This window comes from Pezoporus wallicus, unplaced genomic scaffold (assembly GCF_028554395.1).
Source record: "Pezoporus wallicus isolate ANWC-B61680 ecotype Strahan unplaced genomic scaffold, APGP_CSIRO_Pwel_v1 contig_5261, whole genome shotgun sequence".
NCBI lineage: Eukaryota > Metazoa > Chordata > Aves > Psittaciformes > Psittacidae > Pezoporus > Pezoporus wallicus.
Genome location: NW_026642423.1, coordinates 3,161,330 through 3,178,745, shown reverse-complemented (window position 1 = coordinate 3,178,745; position 17,416 = coordinate 3,161,330).

Sequence of the window (17,416 nt, the reverse complement as noted above, 5' to 3'; positions counted from 1 at the left end):
TGGTTCTCTCTCAGCTGTAGCTGCCAACGCTGATGCTATTTCTGTCCTCTGGGCAGAATAGCATCCACAACAAAGTTACGGTCACACATTTTTGGAGATAACAAAGCCAGGCAATCCCTACTCTGGGTTAATTAGGATATAGCAGAGCCACAGCCGTAAGAGGTCCTCAAGGAAAGCAGAGCTGCTGTCAAGTGGTAGGCTGGGTTCCTGTAGCAGAATATCCCATTTGTGAGTTGGCTAAAGTCCATGGACCTCTTGTGTTTTGGCACTGCTGGCATTACCTGCCTGGGATGACCCAAATAAAGACAGCTCTCTGAGCCTCCCTCTATCAGCTGCAATTTAATTGATTCTTTTTTTATGACGGAGCAACAGACCATAAAATTCAGAGCAGGGAGAAAGCACCATTTAAATTTCTCAGCTAGGCAGGAGAAATGATACATTTGTCCTTTCGAAGCCCATCAGTGTTGCAGCTGTGGCCAGCTCCCCATGTGTTTGCCAACCAGATCTTAAAAAAGGACATTGCTGAGGGTTTCTATGTTTGAAAGCAGTCTGGTGAGAAGAGGATATAAAAGGAGCAGATTGAAGATTCAGCTTTTATGTTACCCTCCTGGCTACATCTCAGGCTTTCTGGAGACTAACAAAGACATTCTCTAAGGCAGAACACTTCCCTTACACTTCCATCACTTTTCTTTTTTTCATGACTAATTTGCAATAAGGACAAGGAGAAGAAACAATCAGGTTGGCTCTTGAAAATCTGTTTCCTATTAGCAAAAAAAAAAAAAAAAAAAGGCTCAGAGCTTTATACATGGCTGTTTGGTCAGCAGCTGCATTTACAGAACATATATATTGCCTTGAAAATGGAAGGAGCCACTAGGAATAATGGTCTATAAACTAAGCTATAATTCTGCTGGCTCATAAAAGTACCACAGAAGACCTAGACTGGACAGCCATTAAGATTACAAGAGGGCAAACAGGCTGAGTACATTTATATCATGAGAAAGAGAGCAGGGCACTGCCCCAGGAGCCTGTTTCTGCCTCCTCAAAATGTTTCAGCACTTTCCTGTGTAAACTGTATCTCCAAAGTGAAGAATGGAGGAAAAAAAAGACAGTTCAGTGCCTAGGCCACAAAACAATAAAAAAAGAAAAGCTAAAAAAAAAAATCAACTCAGCAATGCTATTAGTGTGACTTTAATGACAATGTTTAAACCTTGATACCACATTTATCTTAGATTCTTCTTTTGCTACAGTGCAAAGAGCAGTACTGAATGGGATGTCATTGAATTGACTGTCACAAGTTGTTGCCACATAGAAATTAGTGAGCTGCAGGACTGATAATGTAATAGTCATGATGGATTAAAAATCTGTTCTGTTTCATACATCCTGAGTACACTACTTATTTAAAATACTTAAATTATGTACTTATCTTGTTGGTCATGTGATCTAACACCCAAGTTTTATTACAGGGCAGAGAACTTGATCACAGCATCAGAAAGGGATGAAACTCAAGTATGGACAAAATTGAGCCTTTTTACAGTCAGTGATATTTTATAGACTGCCAGCTTTGCATTTATGCAGCCAAAAGGCACCCATTCTGAAGATAACCCAATGCCAATGTTAGCTTATGGTCCCAGCTGTTTAAGTCTGGAATAACCCTAGTGACATCAAATACTTTAGGGAAGTATTTCTTCTTTAAGAGTAAAACAAATAAACTTGTGGAGAAGACTGGGATGCTACTGATAGGTTTGTATTACAGCAAGTATTAGTAATCCTCCTGGAGATAACTCAGGTCTGAAAATGAAATGCAGTGGACCCTACATACAGAGTATATGTGAGTCCACTGCACACAACCATAGGAAGGAAAAGGTTTTGGTGAAGCAGAGAAGGGATAAACAGGAATGTTTAAATTCTCACTGCTTTTTTTTCTTCCCAATGAGTTTTGACCTAGGAGGTCTGGGGAAGAAGGAAAACACATAGCAATCACAAATCACAGTAGTGCCCTCTTTGCTAAGGTTGTCACTTTTAAGACTATTTAATTGAATGCAGTACCTTTAATTGCACAAATTTGGGATACTTAAAACTATGGGGAAAAATAGCTGAAGTGTGCTCTTCTTAAATCAGAGAGGACCAGGTGTACTGAGCTGTCCAAAGGATCCTGACAAAAATATAAACAGAAATAAATGCAAAAAATCCTCATTAGTTTACTCTTCCCTTTTTTAATATGATCCCTTTCAGAAGTCAGGAACGTACCTTCCTGCTGGATTTGAATAATGAAAGTTACAGGTCCTCTGAGATTTTCTTGACCAGTGCTAGATGAAAGAGGTCTCCAGACACCATGCCACGAAGTACTTGTACTGGAGATGACGCATAGCATTCCTAAAATGAGGAGACATAAATGACAGTGAACAGGTTTCTACTTTTCATTTGATCCTGGGAGAGGAAACTGAACATATTATTCCAAACTCTTCAAAATCAAATGTTACTTTTGTTCTACTGGATTTTTTTTTTCTTTTCTTTTTTCTCTTCTCCCTTTATTGCTGGGGAAAGTTAGCAGTGAATACCCACAAGGTTGAGAGATTCAGGAGGTGACAGGAAAAATTCTGTACTGCACACATAATATATTCAGTAACTAACCCCCATGTCCACCCCTCCAGCAAAGCTGCCAAGCTCCAGTAATCCCAACTTCAGAGTAAAGTCATTTCCTTATCACCTAATGAAGGATGTATAGACATTTGTTATTGTCATCAATTTATTAAATAGGCACAGGCACCAGCAGTCATCAACTTCATTACAACCCAGCTGGAACTTGCTGAAAATTATGCGAGGGCAATGCAAGAGGAATTAATTGCCCACACAAACCTCAGCTGCAAACTATGACACTGACACAGTGAGGACAGAGTCAGGTCTAATTAACTGCTTAATGCTCAAATATTCCTGCAAAAGCTTAGTTTGACGGCAAAGAGAAATGGAGCCCAAAATCTGACTAAGCAACACTAACGCTAGTATCTCAGACCTGGCTCTCAGAAAGTCTACCTCTGAAGTGCTCTCAATATGCAGTCTCCTTTCTTTATTCTTTTTTGCAATTAGTTGACTGTCTATTGTTTCCTTTCTGTGAAATATTTTCCCAGCCTGTAACATCTGTGGGAAGTCTTCAGACACTTAAAAAGCTCTTTGGATGATTGTCACACACCCATACACAATATGAATACACTGCACGGAAGTGCTTCCTCAGCTACTGTCATGTGGACAACTTGGAAATTATTCTGAGTGAGAACTGTGGGGGTGAAAAGGGCCAAGCTACCCCGATCAGTGACCGGCACCTGTACTTGGGGACCACAGAACAAATCCCCCACTCTTAAATGCTCACACCCTGCTGTGGAGTTTCTGCTCCTTGCTATAGATAACCCTCCTTGAACAAAGGGACAGAAAGATAAACCCTAGGGCAACATGACACTAGACTCAAGGCAGAGCATTAATGGCACAGATAAATAGCTGCCTCCCTCCAATGTTAAATCAGATCTGTTCTGCTGATCCACAGCCTGCTAGGTGTCTGACAGAACTTTTGTGCAGTCTTTCAAAGTGGCTTGTGTGATTTGCCCCAAAATCCGTCTGGGACAAGGACAGATTTGTCTGCAAAGACCTTTCAATAAAACATTACTTTCAGGCAAGCCTGAGGACTCTGAGAAACCCTGTCCAAATGTGTCGTGGAAAACATGACTGCTACTGCTGAACCCAGGACAAAATGAAAGCATGTTTCTTTTCTTATTTCAAGAGATAAATTCATGAGTTTGCTTCATCTCCAAACTCAGCCAAAGATGCAATGACTTGTCCAGGATATAGGATTTTTAAAAACCTAGCAACACCTTAGTTGTTTCATAGGGCACAGAAGGCTAAAAATCTTCATGTTACAGGCCCTGAGGGGAATTTCACTAGGAGATGTGCAAGAGCTTCAGGGACTAGCACAGCTGGGAACTACTCATACTGGTGAGGTGCCTTTAGAGCAAAAGTGTTCTAGAGCTTAACACACTTGATATAAGAGTCTTCAGGGAGAGGTAAATGTGGAGATAACGGCATATTTCACTCCTCAGCAGATGATCAGGCCCTCTTGATGCTCCTACTGCTGTTTCAGAGAGCTGAGGACTCCATATGTGTGGGAAACATACCTGGAAGTGAGCAATAACAGAAGCTATTCTCTCCAGTCTCATCTTCACTACTTGCTGAAGAGTCTTAAAAGTGATGCTGCTTCATTTATTTTACTTTCTTTCCTTCCCTCCCATCATACTAACTCACAGGGCACCTGGGAAGCTTGACTTTCAATCACTTCCCCCATTATTCAGCCCTCTTGAAGATTCTACCTCTGCTACCCAGCTCCTCATCTCCCACAGTCCTTCCCTCCTCAGGCTGCTTTCCATCAGCACATCCATACCCTCACAGAAGGATGCATGTTTTATATATGACTTACTGAGCACTAAGGTGCTGGTGCTACTTGGCATTAATTTGCTGCCTTAGTAAATAATTTACGGTTTCTTAGCTGGAGGTACACACCTGAAACAAGACAGCCATCAGTGAAGTGCCACAGGGGGGTTACTCAGCCAAACAAATCCTGCCTGGCACCATGGCTCATTTTGTTTTTTTTTATCCAGTGTTAGGCACTAGCGATTTTAAGCCCATCAGATCTGAAATCTCACCCTATCCGTAATTGCCATTTCTTCTGTGGCATTGCCTGGAAATCAAATCTGTTGATTACTGGAAATGTTTCAGGCAGGAGTGTAACTAAAGGCCAGAAGCATAACAAAAGGCCAGCTTCACCTCCTCATAGACTAGTCTAGGAACTAGGAATAGCAAACACTCATGGTCTGGTCCCTTTTTGCATTTGATCCTTGTCTTTTTCCACTTATTTCCTCCTTGAACTACTGTATCCAGGCATCTGCATGCAGATGTCCCTGTTGTTACTTACTGGTTGTGGTTAAACCATGACAGCACAACAGCAGCATGTTAGCTGGATGTCTAAAATGTATATGCCAATACACAAGCCAAAGCTCCCTACAGTGTGTGTTATGGCATCCTCTGATGACAGCCAGTAGAAGGGATACCGGCCCTGCTCAGGGATATCTTGCCAGCTGTTAATTGCTGGGAGTATTGTGCTTTTCCACCTCAAATATCTAATTTAGTAAAAATCATACTTTACATTACAGGGAAAGTTACTTTGACATATAACAAAATTACCCTGAAACTTCCCACTAAATAGCTACAAAATAGCCTCATGAGAGCAAATAGCAGCCTTCCAGTATGTGAAGGGGGGGGGGGGGGGGATAAGGATGCTGGGGAGGGACTATTCATTAGGGACTGTAGTAACAGAACAAGGCATAATGGGTTAAAACTTAAACGGGAAATTTAGATTGGATATAAGGAAGAAGTTCTTTACTGTAAGGGTGGTGAGGCACTGGAATGTGTTGCCCAAGGAAGTTGTGACTGCTCCGCCCCTGGCGGTGTTCAAGGCCAGGTTGGCCAGAGCCTTGGGTGACATGGTTTAGTGTGAGGTGTCCCTGCCCATGACAGGGGGGTTGGAACTAGATGATCTTAAGGTCCTTTCCAACCCTAACATTTCTATGATTCTATGATTTATTAATTATAGAGTATGATTGGTAAACAATAACAGGGGTTCTACCCATGCCCTCTCTCACAAGTCTATTTATGATCAGGGCTGTGTTGGACCAGATGCTGTGTAACTATGCAGTTAAGAACATTTTAACCTGAACAAGCATACACCTTAGAGGCCCTCAAATTATTTAGGTACATAACACGGGCACCTAATAACTGCCTTTGACTTCCATGTGCGCAAGCTGAGGCTCCAAATATCTTAATATCTGTACTTTGTTAAATTATAGAAGTAGAAAGACATCTTATGCAAAGACATTATGCTAGAGAGCAGATCCGAAGTGAGCTCCAGGGTCAACTGGGTCATTAATGTGAAGTAAGAATCACAGGCTGGTATAAAACTGATGCAAAACTATGGTAGTCAGAAAGTTATTTTGATCCTATAAGCTTCTTGCAGCATGGCAGAGCAGGAATGGGGATCAGGAGTCCAACCCAGTCAGTCTTCCTCACTCAGACACGCAAATATCTTCATCCTAAAACACAGAGTCAGTGTGTTCTTTAAGCCAAGTACAGCATGTGGAAAGCCAGCCCAAAGCCTCAGGACTCCAGAGGATATTTAACTATCTTTGCTTGGTTTTGACAAATGTGAGTAATGTGAGAACCAGGCCATCTTCCAACTGCAGGAAAATTATTTAAAAGAAGTGCTCAACAGCCACTGTAAGACACATTCAGGACAAGCGGCAAGAAGGAGAGAGGGGACAGAGATGATCTTCAGCTGTGTAAAGAAAAGACTGTCTATCCCTCAGTTTGCTGAACAGCAGTTATACCTGGCAAATCTGACTACTTATTGCCTCTTAGGCTGTTACACAAAGATGCTATCACACCTTCTCTTTGGGATGAATGACAGCAAGTGTGGTGAAAAAAGCAGGCAGTGGGTGCAATAAAGAATATGATACTTGTCAGCCAATCTGGCTGACAACTGCGTTGTGCCAGATCTTCCCAGGCTGGATGAAGAATGATAAAGCAGGGCCCAGTCTCTAGTCTACAGCCAGCCTTTCCTGGACTGAGGGAAGCGCAGGGACAGCTGTTTGGAGCAGCGGATTGCCCATGCAAGACCCAGAGCTTGCCTCTGCCAGCAATAGGGATTCACTCACATGCTTTGATTTCTCACCCAAACTGAAGAATTGCAGCATAAGCCTGTGCTCTTTGAAATGCTAAGAGGTAGCCTGGACATAAGGTCCAGGTATCCTGCTGGCATAAATCAGCAGTGCACCCAAGGTGTCTGGGAAGCTGGATCTTTACCTGATGTAGATAGCTGCAGATCCACTTCTGCACACTGACAGCTCTTGTTAAGGCTGACCATGTCAGTATGGCTGTTTATTGATGGAGAGGCACCCTTCTCAAGTGGGTTTTCCGTGCCTTGTCCAGTAGAAGGGAAGTTTCTCCAAAATAGAGATAACAATGCAGAGCCATGCTTTTGGCTGTCCAGTCTTTGCAGAAGCGTACAGAAATGTCTGTCCTTGTCTTCTATGTATAGATCATTCTGCCTTTAAGCTATACTAAAAATGATTTTCACCTCAGCTCCTTGGACTGCGGTTTCAGTAAAATTGAAAATTAAGACTTCTCAAAACACAGAACTGGCTTCAAAATGGAAGGGAGGAGAGGTTTGTTTGATTTGCCTTCTGGATTTTAAATTCTGGGCTCAAGGACTTTTAAACTCTTCTCCATAGTCATGAGGGTTAAAGATTACTCAAGTAAAACAAACAAACACCTTTTTTGCCTTTTATTTGCTATTTCTATGACAGCAGAGCCTAATTAGAGTCCCATCACATCCTAGCAGCTGTACAAATGAAGACAGCAAAAGGCCAGAAGGGTAATAGGAAAGGACACAGAGTGGCTTAAGGTCACTCTAGAGCAGTGGAAGGATACAGCACAGCTCACTTCAGTACAGACTAGGATGTCAGCCAGAAGCTCATGCAAGGTTTTGAAATGTTCATTTAAAATGTCATTTGCATTATTCATATTGAATACATTTCTTTCAATACCTGTAGACACATTTCCAAAGTGATATACCTCAGCAAAACATTGTGTTACTCTGTGCCTTGCACGTGGCAATGCAGTTTAACAGTATGATAACACTTACGCTTTTGTTTGACTAAAAAAGAATGAAGAAGATAGGGTTAGGAATTAGAATTTATTCCTACCAAAAGCCAGTTCCTGACTGATCTCAAGCCATTTTTACATCCTCCAGCATTCATGAAATTGTTTGGAATAAGTATAGTAAGAATTTGGAGAGCAATAAATATGTTTAGTTTGAGTTTTCATTTAGGATCAGATTTTACCTTTAGCGGAGAAGGGAGGTGCTTTACTACAGACTCTGCAAGCAGGCAAGATCTGACCCTGAGTAGCTAATGTGATAAAAATCCATCCCAAGCAACAGTAAATCTCCTGATTAATAATGGACAAGGAGGCTGAAAGGAGGAGGAAAAAAAAAAAAAGTGCTTGACTCCACAGAGGCTGAGCTCAATTTTTGTTTTGAACCTGAATGAAAAAAATAGGGATGCCCTTCCCACAAGTCTGCAGATACGGTCAGAGGTGTTCCTATTTGTTATGGCAACATGGCAGGTAGAAAATAAAATTGGGCCTTTTCTGGGCCAGAGGTGGACTTATTTTTATGGTCGTGCCATGCTGCCTTTTGATGGTCTTTGGCCGTTTTAATGGTTTTGGTTTGTATGCTGCTGTAAGATGAAAAATGTGCCACTTCCTGTACCAAGAGAGAAGACTATCTGCTTTTCTGAAATTAGACTGAAAAGGAAAAAAGGAGGAAAAGTCTTAAGCAGTCTGTGACACCAAGGGGCCCTATATACACTCCCACAAGAGCCATCAGTTGAGAAAGCCCAGGTTTATTTGCAGTTGTGTTTTTCTCTCCTCTCCTCTCCTCTCCTCTCCTCTCCTCTCCTCTCCTCTCCTCTCCTCTCCTCTCTTCCCTACTCCAACCCAAAGACTCCCATTCAATTGCCATTCCTGTCCCAGAGACCCTGATCCAAACCTGCTCAAGAAAAAAAGGAGCATTTAATTCAGTTTTGACAGATCAAGCCCAGAATTCAAGAGTAATTGTAACAGGAAGGGAAGAACAACTTTCATAGGTGATTGAAACACATGGAGCAAATCATCTGGGAATGGAGGATAAAGGACATGAAGGTCACCAATTCATGACACAGGCTATAAGGGAAAATCAGTATAGGGGATCTGAGTTTTGACTATGTGTTGGCTTCATTTACATTTTGACCCTTAGATATTTAAGGCAGTACAAGATTATTATTAATGAACAAAATGTGTAGCTCAGCCCTGTCTTGTCAGCTCCCAGCAAGCTTAGTTGAGGGACTTGGGGAAGTTTGCAGAAACCTCTTCTAACACCCCCATGAACTGGAGTTCAGATTGTCACTCCTGCTGTATCAAACATAGCCCTTCATAGCCCTTTTCTTCTCTCTTGTGAGCCTGTGTGTCCCCTTTTTGCCCATCACAAAGCTGATGAGTCTTTCTAGATGAGTGTGTCAAAGTACAACAAGATCCAGCATCAACCCCTTGTATTTTTCTAAACCTTGTTGCTCAACATCAAGAGGACAAAGTAGAAGTTAGAGCATAGTAGAGTGGAATTCTGTGCTTTGGGATTTGTTTTTTCATTTAATTAGTTTTATAATTCTCTTTAATGCAATAAGTAAGTGGGTGTTTTGCAAAGCCTCAAGTATGCCTAAGATCTGGAATACAAGGCAATGAGTTTTACTATTTAATATTGTTTACAACCTTTGGGGAGAGGGACAAAAGAAAATGTTCTCTACTCTTTGCTCTGGAGTGACTCCTACCAGTAGAAAAAATCACAAGCACAACATCAGTTTTGCCTTCTGTATACAATACCTTATTTTATGCCCATTTATCAAATGCTTATAATATGTCTTCTCCCAAAGCTGAACAAACATCGTTCTTTCGGCATATGGAGAAAAAAAGCACTACATCAAGACCATATTGCCCCTTCACTTATTTTCTTATTATACTCTTTAGACTATTGTATATTCCTCCCTCTCTTTTTTTTTTCTTTTCCTATTTGCAATGCAAGAAGCAGAACGCAGCTACTCGGAGATCTACATAGAAATCCATGAGCTGTGGAGGCTGCTTAAATTAACCGCAAATGGACATGAGTGTGTCTCAAAGCTCTGACTTCAGCATCAGCATTTCTCATCTAAGTGCCCAAATGCCCTGCAGGCACGGTCATTTATAAATGCAACAAGCATAACTCAAATGGGGAAAAGTAAATGTATGAGAGGGGAAAAAATTGTGTTTTGCTCGACTCAATAACAAGGTAATAAAAGAAACCACCTGTGAAGAAAGCCATGATTAATGAAAACAAATACAAGAAATTGAAAATATAAACTATGGCAAAACGGCTGTAGTTTCAACAATTCCAAAGTTCCTATCCACTAGTAAAACACTACACAAAAGCTTGTAATATATAGAATAAACAGGAGTACCGGGGTGAAAAGACGTGCCATAAAAATAGGAAGGCTATTTAAATAAGATGCGCAATGTATAAACAAAAAAGCCAACGGTGATGTAGATACTAAGGAGGAGAGATCTCTGCTACAAACATTTGTCTGAAATATAGTCAATTAATGGCTTCTGTGGATTGCAACCTAAACTCCTAAATGGCTGCACAGTCCTTTATTCTGTTCCATTGAAGGGAGTGGGGGATTGCAACACCACTGAAAACACACACTTAGCATCTGCACAGAAGGAGCTATAGGATGTTTCCATTCAGCAGTCCTTGTAAAGATGCTGCAAGGAACTTGGGTGTCCAGTCAAACCCACATCCCAGTTTTTGGGCTTCTTCCCAGTCCCCAGATTTCACTGGCCTCTGCCTTTCAGGGATGCAGGTGGAGATCTTTTCCAAGACTGCTGACTTCTGCTCTGGTCTGATCTCTGGACTCCTCTTTTTGACTTACTTTTAGCCCAGCTGTGTGAATTTCTGAATGAATCCTTAAAGGAACTGAATACCCCAGCTCCTAGCAGACCTTTGTTGAACATGTATCTGTTCATTCAGCCTCAGGAAGGGGAGTTAATCATGAAGGAAAAACATTCCCACAGTGCCTTTGGTTTGGCATAACTCAGCTGCTCTGCCCTTATAGGTTAAACAGAGCCTAATTGTCGGATGCCAAAAAAGAAATATTTAAAGGGACAATTTCAAAGGGCTGTGGGAAAATATGGTTGTCTTATTTTTTGACTACATATTTTACAGTCTGTTCAGTAAAAGCAGCAAAGACATTCATAGGAAATTATGATGGGGATAATTATAGTGCTCTAATTTTTATTGTAATACTTATGCAGTAGTAATGGACCAAAAAGTGAAATCAAGACCCTGTCATGACTGAAGCAATACAAACACAAAGTGAGAACAATGGCTTCCCGCTGTGAAAAAATGTATTTATTCTTCACTGAAGACATAAATTCACTAACATGGGTCTTGATATAGCACAATGGCCAATTAGTTAGTGCAGTAGCATCCATTAATTAAAATTTGCTAATTGACAAATCATGGATCTTTGGACAGCCTCAGATAAAAATGAGTATTCCTTGCTGCCATTGCTTATTGAACATTTCCTACTAATATTTAGTCCCCAGAGGCACCCAAAACTATGGTTTTATTCTGAGAAGGACATCCCCAGGGTGTTGGTAATCAGTATTTAAGAGAAAAGAAAAAGCCAACATACTGTTACACTCTTGCAGAGAGAAGTATGGGGGGAATCCCTTCTATCTGGGAACTGCGCTTGCATCTCTCTAAATTCAGAATCCTTTAGTGGATTCTTTGTACTCATTTAAAAGAAATCTATATTTGGCCTTTTCTGGAATACATGATGGTCACAAAAAAGGCCATTCTAGTTCTTTAATTTTATAAAAAAGTTCTAACTAATTATGCCACATCCAAAAATTCTTTCCTAATGAATTTCAAACACTTTTCTTTTTCCCAAAGCAATATGCTCTTAGGTCAGTTAATGTTCTCATGACAAATCCCCAGTAAACACCTTCAATTATTCTACCACCTGGGAAACATGTTTAACAGCATTCTTAGCACATTCATTCCTTGCCGATATAAAACATAAATTTACACGGTGATCATTAAATTGTTTCTCTCTGGTTGGTGTTTTAAGTGTGAAAAAAATATGCTAAGATATCACACCAGATGGTTAGTCCTGATGGCTTGTCAAAAACACACACATATGGAGTTTACATGGCCACAAAACATAACCCTGTCAGCAAGGAAACTGGCTGGCCAGAACAAAGGCTGGTGATCAGCTTGAAAGTACAGAGTTGTTCTGCCATTTCTTACATCAGAAGGCAGTTAGAGGGAACATTAACAGACTGTGAATATTGACTCTTTACATTCCCTTGTATGTGGATTTTGAACTGTTGCTTTAGTACCAAAACCACTCTAAAAATCCAAAGAAAATGGGACAAAGGAAAATTACATAAAATAAAGCAAAGTAGAAAACCCTGTGTGAGTGGTTCTTAGAATCACTTATCTGGAAGAAGGGCTAAAGATTCAGTCTAAATTATCCCGTTTTGATCTTGAAATAGAATAAAAGGTTCACTGTGGTCAGATAAAGACAGATGCCAGTTATCAGTAGTTATGCAGCTCAGTTGGGACTATGTTATATGTAGCAAGGCCTGTCCATGAAGGAATCAGTGTACAGTGCCCATATTGTACGACTGTGATGGAGAAGTGGAAGAAGTTGAAATGTGTGATTTGTGACCTGTAGCCCTGAGAGGCAGAAGGACCCAAAGACTCCTGGACAAGCCACAGTCTGAGCAAAGCCCTTTGCAAGGAGCAAATCTCATGTCCATCAACATAGCAGCCCTACCTTTCCCTCTCCACTCATATTTGAGGGTGAGGTCCGTGAGCATGCTGTCTACACCTCTGTGGACAAAAGACAGGAGCATAAAAAATGTTTATTCTTTAAACACCACTCTTGGGAAAAACATGTTCTGTTGTTCATTCCTGCAGGGCAACTTGGGATGCCCAAGTAATAGCAGGGTAGGGTTTATGATAAGAACATTTAGGAAAGTTTCTGTAACCCCTTTTCTCTTGGTCAGTTCAAGAATCTTTTGGAAGAGGCATTCTTACTTGCTTCTCTCTTTAGTAATACTCATTCCTATGAACAAAAAATACACATGAATGTGAAAAATACCAGTGTATTTTACATTTATAGAAAGTGGCTAATTTCACATGGTCCCAAAGATTTTTCTTGGATTTTAAAGTCAGCAGAAATATCTGCCAGTGTCTGCAAAGGGAGTACAAAAATAACCTTTTATTCAAGCCCAGTATAATCACTGAGGCTTGCAACCATCAGCTCTGACATATTTACATCTCCTGTTGCCAGCATGTTCAACAACATGAGTGACATATTTACCCATCACAATAAAAAAATCAAATAGCTTGTTTAGCTGAGCATACAAGAGAGGTGGCAGCTGATCAAAACCTACCGCACATCAAAAATTATCCCTAAAGAGGTGTGAAAGAGATACAGATCAAGCTGTCATCTCCCAGACAGTCTGTCTTCTCTAACAGGGGCTGTCAGACAGACAGGTTTGAAAACATCAATGGCGGTGAATTGCAAAAGGAGCTATGGTGCGATGGAAAACTCAGGCAACTTCTGTAGCCTGCTCACTGTTGTCCCATGGGGTAAGAAGCAATGTCCTTTATAATTGTTTCTCTTGAGGCACAGTGACAGCCTGGATTTTACTGAGCTGCAAGTGCTCAGGACTCCTTGGGATATGGACACATGAGTGGAAATGATGGCTCTACCACAGCTCATCAAGTTGCCATCTGTCAGTGAAGATGTTGAGGCACCAGGAACTACCTTGCAAACACTCCTGACCTATCCCCATTAGAAAAGAAAACGGAACATAAACCATGGCAGTTTAAGTTAATACATTTTATTTTACAGCTGGAGCAAGCATGAATCTGTGCTCAGTCAGTCACACTGGCTCAGTTGATGGGCAAGGACTCGATATGTTGCAGTGCTGTAAATGCTATCTGTTATGTGCTCTGTCTTCAGTTTCAGTCCATCTGTCATTTAACAAAGCTATTGTGCCCTACAATTGGCAATTTTCATTTCCAAAACAGGTCATATCCAATGACCAACAAAACCACCCTTCTTCAGAGACAGAAGCAGGCCTGTGTTTCATACACCTTCACCTTGCACTGCAGTCTCAGGACTGTTAATTCATTAATATTTAGGTTTTTAGACTGCACTGCCTATGTAAATTCCACCACAGACATCAAAGCAGAAGTCTAAATTTGACATGACTGGACATGTATCTTGTCATGACTAAATGGCAGAGTAAATTAACTGCATCACACAATGGCCTTGGATCAGACACATGCTGTGACGGTTTATATTCCTTTTCAAAGCTCTACCAGAGTAGATCCCATCACATAAAGCTCAAGAGTTAGAGAGGTCATGCTGAGGAAACTCCACTGCCACACCTGTAATTTACCAAAATGCTGCAACTCTTCATCTCACAGGAGAGGGAGGAATAAAGCTCCTGGGTAGAGGAAGGTGGTCTTCTGAACTGAACCTTAGATTGAAAATCTGAAGCTGCTTTTCACCCATTGACAACTGTTATCCACTGTCCCTTCTCTGCCAATATGGTTTTCTATGAGAAACGAGGTCTTTGATGCTGCCCTGAAAAATACAGCTATGCAGTCCTGACAGTGAAGGAGTTTTCTGCAAATAGGCAGCACCTCACCCTGATAAATACTGTAAAACTTGGCCTGCATTTACTGAGTTATTACACCTGAAATAAGGGGGTCCTGAAAATAAGTGGAGGAGGAATGGTATTGAAATGATCTGGACTTTGTCCAAAAAAGGAGATCAAAACTGAGCATAGCAGCTACTGCTGTAGCTGCTGTAAACCTCTTACAAACTCTCTTCTTACCCTCCTGCCTTCCATTAAGATGCATTGATTTCCGTGACCACATTCTCAAAAACCTCAAAAAGCTGTAACTTGGCCCATTGCTGATAGTTTCTCGTTGCTCGCTGTGTACAGACACTCTTCTACTTAAATCAATTACATAGTGTCACAGCCTGGATTTCTGATTTTGGTGCTGTTGTCTTTTTCCTGATAATGCTTTCCATTTATCTGTGCCATATGATGCCTTGAATCTATGCTGCTATGTTTTATTAAAGCCCAAATTTTCCTTTGCATTAAAGGAAAAATAGAACATTTTAAATGGACTGTGAAATAAGGTAAAGAAAAGTTTAATCGTGCTAAAATCAGTTCAGTGGAATGGCTTTATTAATAGATATTGCATTTTGCATCACATTGCTTATTAATATTGTGCATTTTGGAAACTACTATTTTGTGCTGCAGTTACATTGTACTTTAGCAAGCGTCCAGTTGCAGATTTCATGCAAGACTTAGAGAGGCACATTTTTTGTTCATTGACAGACTACAACACTGGAAACATAGGAAACATCTTGCTGGAGAAAATTATGTACCATTTAGTAAAGTGTCCTGTCCCTGGCACAAAGTCTGGTACCATATTCTCAGGAGGAATGTGTAAGTGAATTCACAGTTGAAAATTACGCATTAACTTGTCTAATTCCTACCCACTTAATGCTGCCTTACCTTATGATTTGCAAACTTTTTTATTTATTTTTCACTTTTATGCATTAATTTATATGTCATTTTGAACATTCTCATGCACTATGTAAAGAACCTGTATGTTTTTCATTTGCACTGGAAGCTAAGATATTAGTGTATCTTAAAGCAATGAGTTGCATAGCTGTACTGCGTGCACTGAAAATAGTAATTCTTTCTTTTTTCTACTTCAAATGACTAAATTTGTTTGGTTTTTTTTTGTTTGGAAGAACCAAAATGTCTCAGGCATAAGTCAACATCTCATTTTAACTAGACCTATATAAATCAGAAAAAAAACTCCTTAGCCTGTAGCAAAGACCATTTTTCTTGTCAATTTCCTGTATCTCCTTCTTCATATGTGGCCCTCCACTTTCTTCTCAAACAAGAGATCTTCATTTTCATCTGGTCTTGTAATCTAGGAGTTTTACTGTGGGGGGGAGGGTGGTGTGTCAGAACCCTCAGCATAGTGAAGGATCAACTAAAATGGAACTAAAGTTAGATAAGCCATAGCTCATCCCATCCTACATGTCCACACTTTTGATCATCTAAAGTAAGGCTGATTTTAACCTGCATTTTTTATCTCAATTTGTGCCTGTTCTTGCTGAATGATCACTCTGTGAAAGATTATTTGAACTCTCTGGTGTCTGCTTCACCCTAGAGCCAATAGAAAAAGTGATTGATTTTTATCATATATAACCAAGGACAGTGGCTTTCAACTGAAGCAGAGAGGGACTGGTACTGCAGATAGCCATTACCTCCTGGTTCTTCCAATCACTCACCTGAAAATGCTGCCTCATTTTTGAGTTCTAGCTAATGAACATATATACACATTTCTTGGGTTCCTGTGTAGTGAAATACTTACTAATCCACAGGTAGAAATGGGCTATTATAGGGAAGGATTCATCCGGGGGAAAGACTAAATAAGTAACAAATATATTTAGTTGCAGCTTCTTGCAAATGTATTTAGCTGCAGCTTCAAAGAATGGTGAAGCAATTGGCTACTGTGAATGATGATTACTCAGAAATGTCTCTCTTTCCCTATTTACCTTTAGCCTCTTTCTTATCAGGATAGTCTGCCAGGGAAAAATACTTATGTGCTCATATTTTGTTGTTAAGGGTGGATGTACATCTCTCAGGAACAAAAAGTTTCCCAAAGAACTTTTCTTGCCCAATTTAAATGCAGTTTGACAAAGGTATTCAGTGTTTCCAGAAATATACAAAAGGAAGATCATTGCACCCATGTTTTTCCTTGCACCCATCAGAGGTTTTTTTGCTCTCATGTCTCTGTCCATCTTCCATCTCCTGTAAGTGACAAGGTACCGCTGATAACAAAGCCTGTCTGCTGCCGACAAGTTTTAGGAAAACAAACCAGACTGGGAAATCAAACAGACTGTGCAAGTATTATCAGTTAAAGGAAAACACATGTAGCTAAATTCATAATGATTTCTCACTGAAAATTTTAGGTGACAATATTTAGTAGATAAGCTAGTACAGCTAGTCAGGTTCAGTTATTACTTGTGTTCATTCAAGACTCAGAAACCATCCACCTCCTAAGTTACAATATGGATTTTATTATGTCATTAATCTTCATAAAATCCTAGTACCTTCCACATAAAGTTAATTGGTAATCATGAATTGTCTGGTACATGTACAATATGTCTTCACAATGAATTTAAAATGTTTCAGCTGTGGTTTGGTTTTTATATATGAGCTTCAAGTCTTTAGTGCGCTTGCACTAATCTTGTAACAAGGAGTATGAGAGCCATTCCTGTCCAGGTAGAAAGGTTTTATCAAAAAATGAAGATTTCCATATTTACTAGATTCAGATGATATGTACAGTTGGTAAAGAGATGACAGGTTTTCCTAATCTGAAATCTTAAAGACTACCTCTAGTTCTTAACTTTGCCCCCAAGACTTGCACCTTTTCTGATATGGCCACCATCAATAAAAAAAAAAAATATATTGCCCAAACTGCACAAAGTATTGCCTTGTTCATTTAATTTCAGTCCCCAGCTGCTCTCTGTTCTCTTGTCTTTGAGACTGAGAGAGATCTCCCCAATGGACATTTGCTCACAGTGTTTGGTCATCATTTTGTAAGACACGATTCCAATGCTGAGTGTAGGTT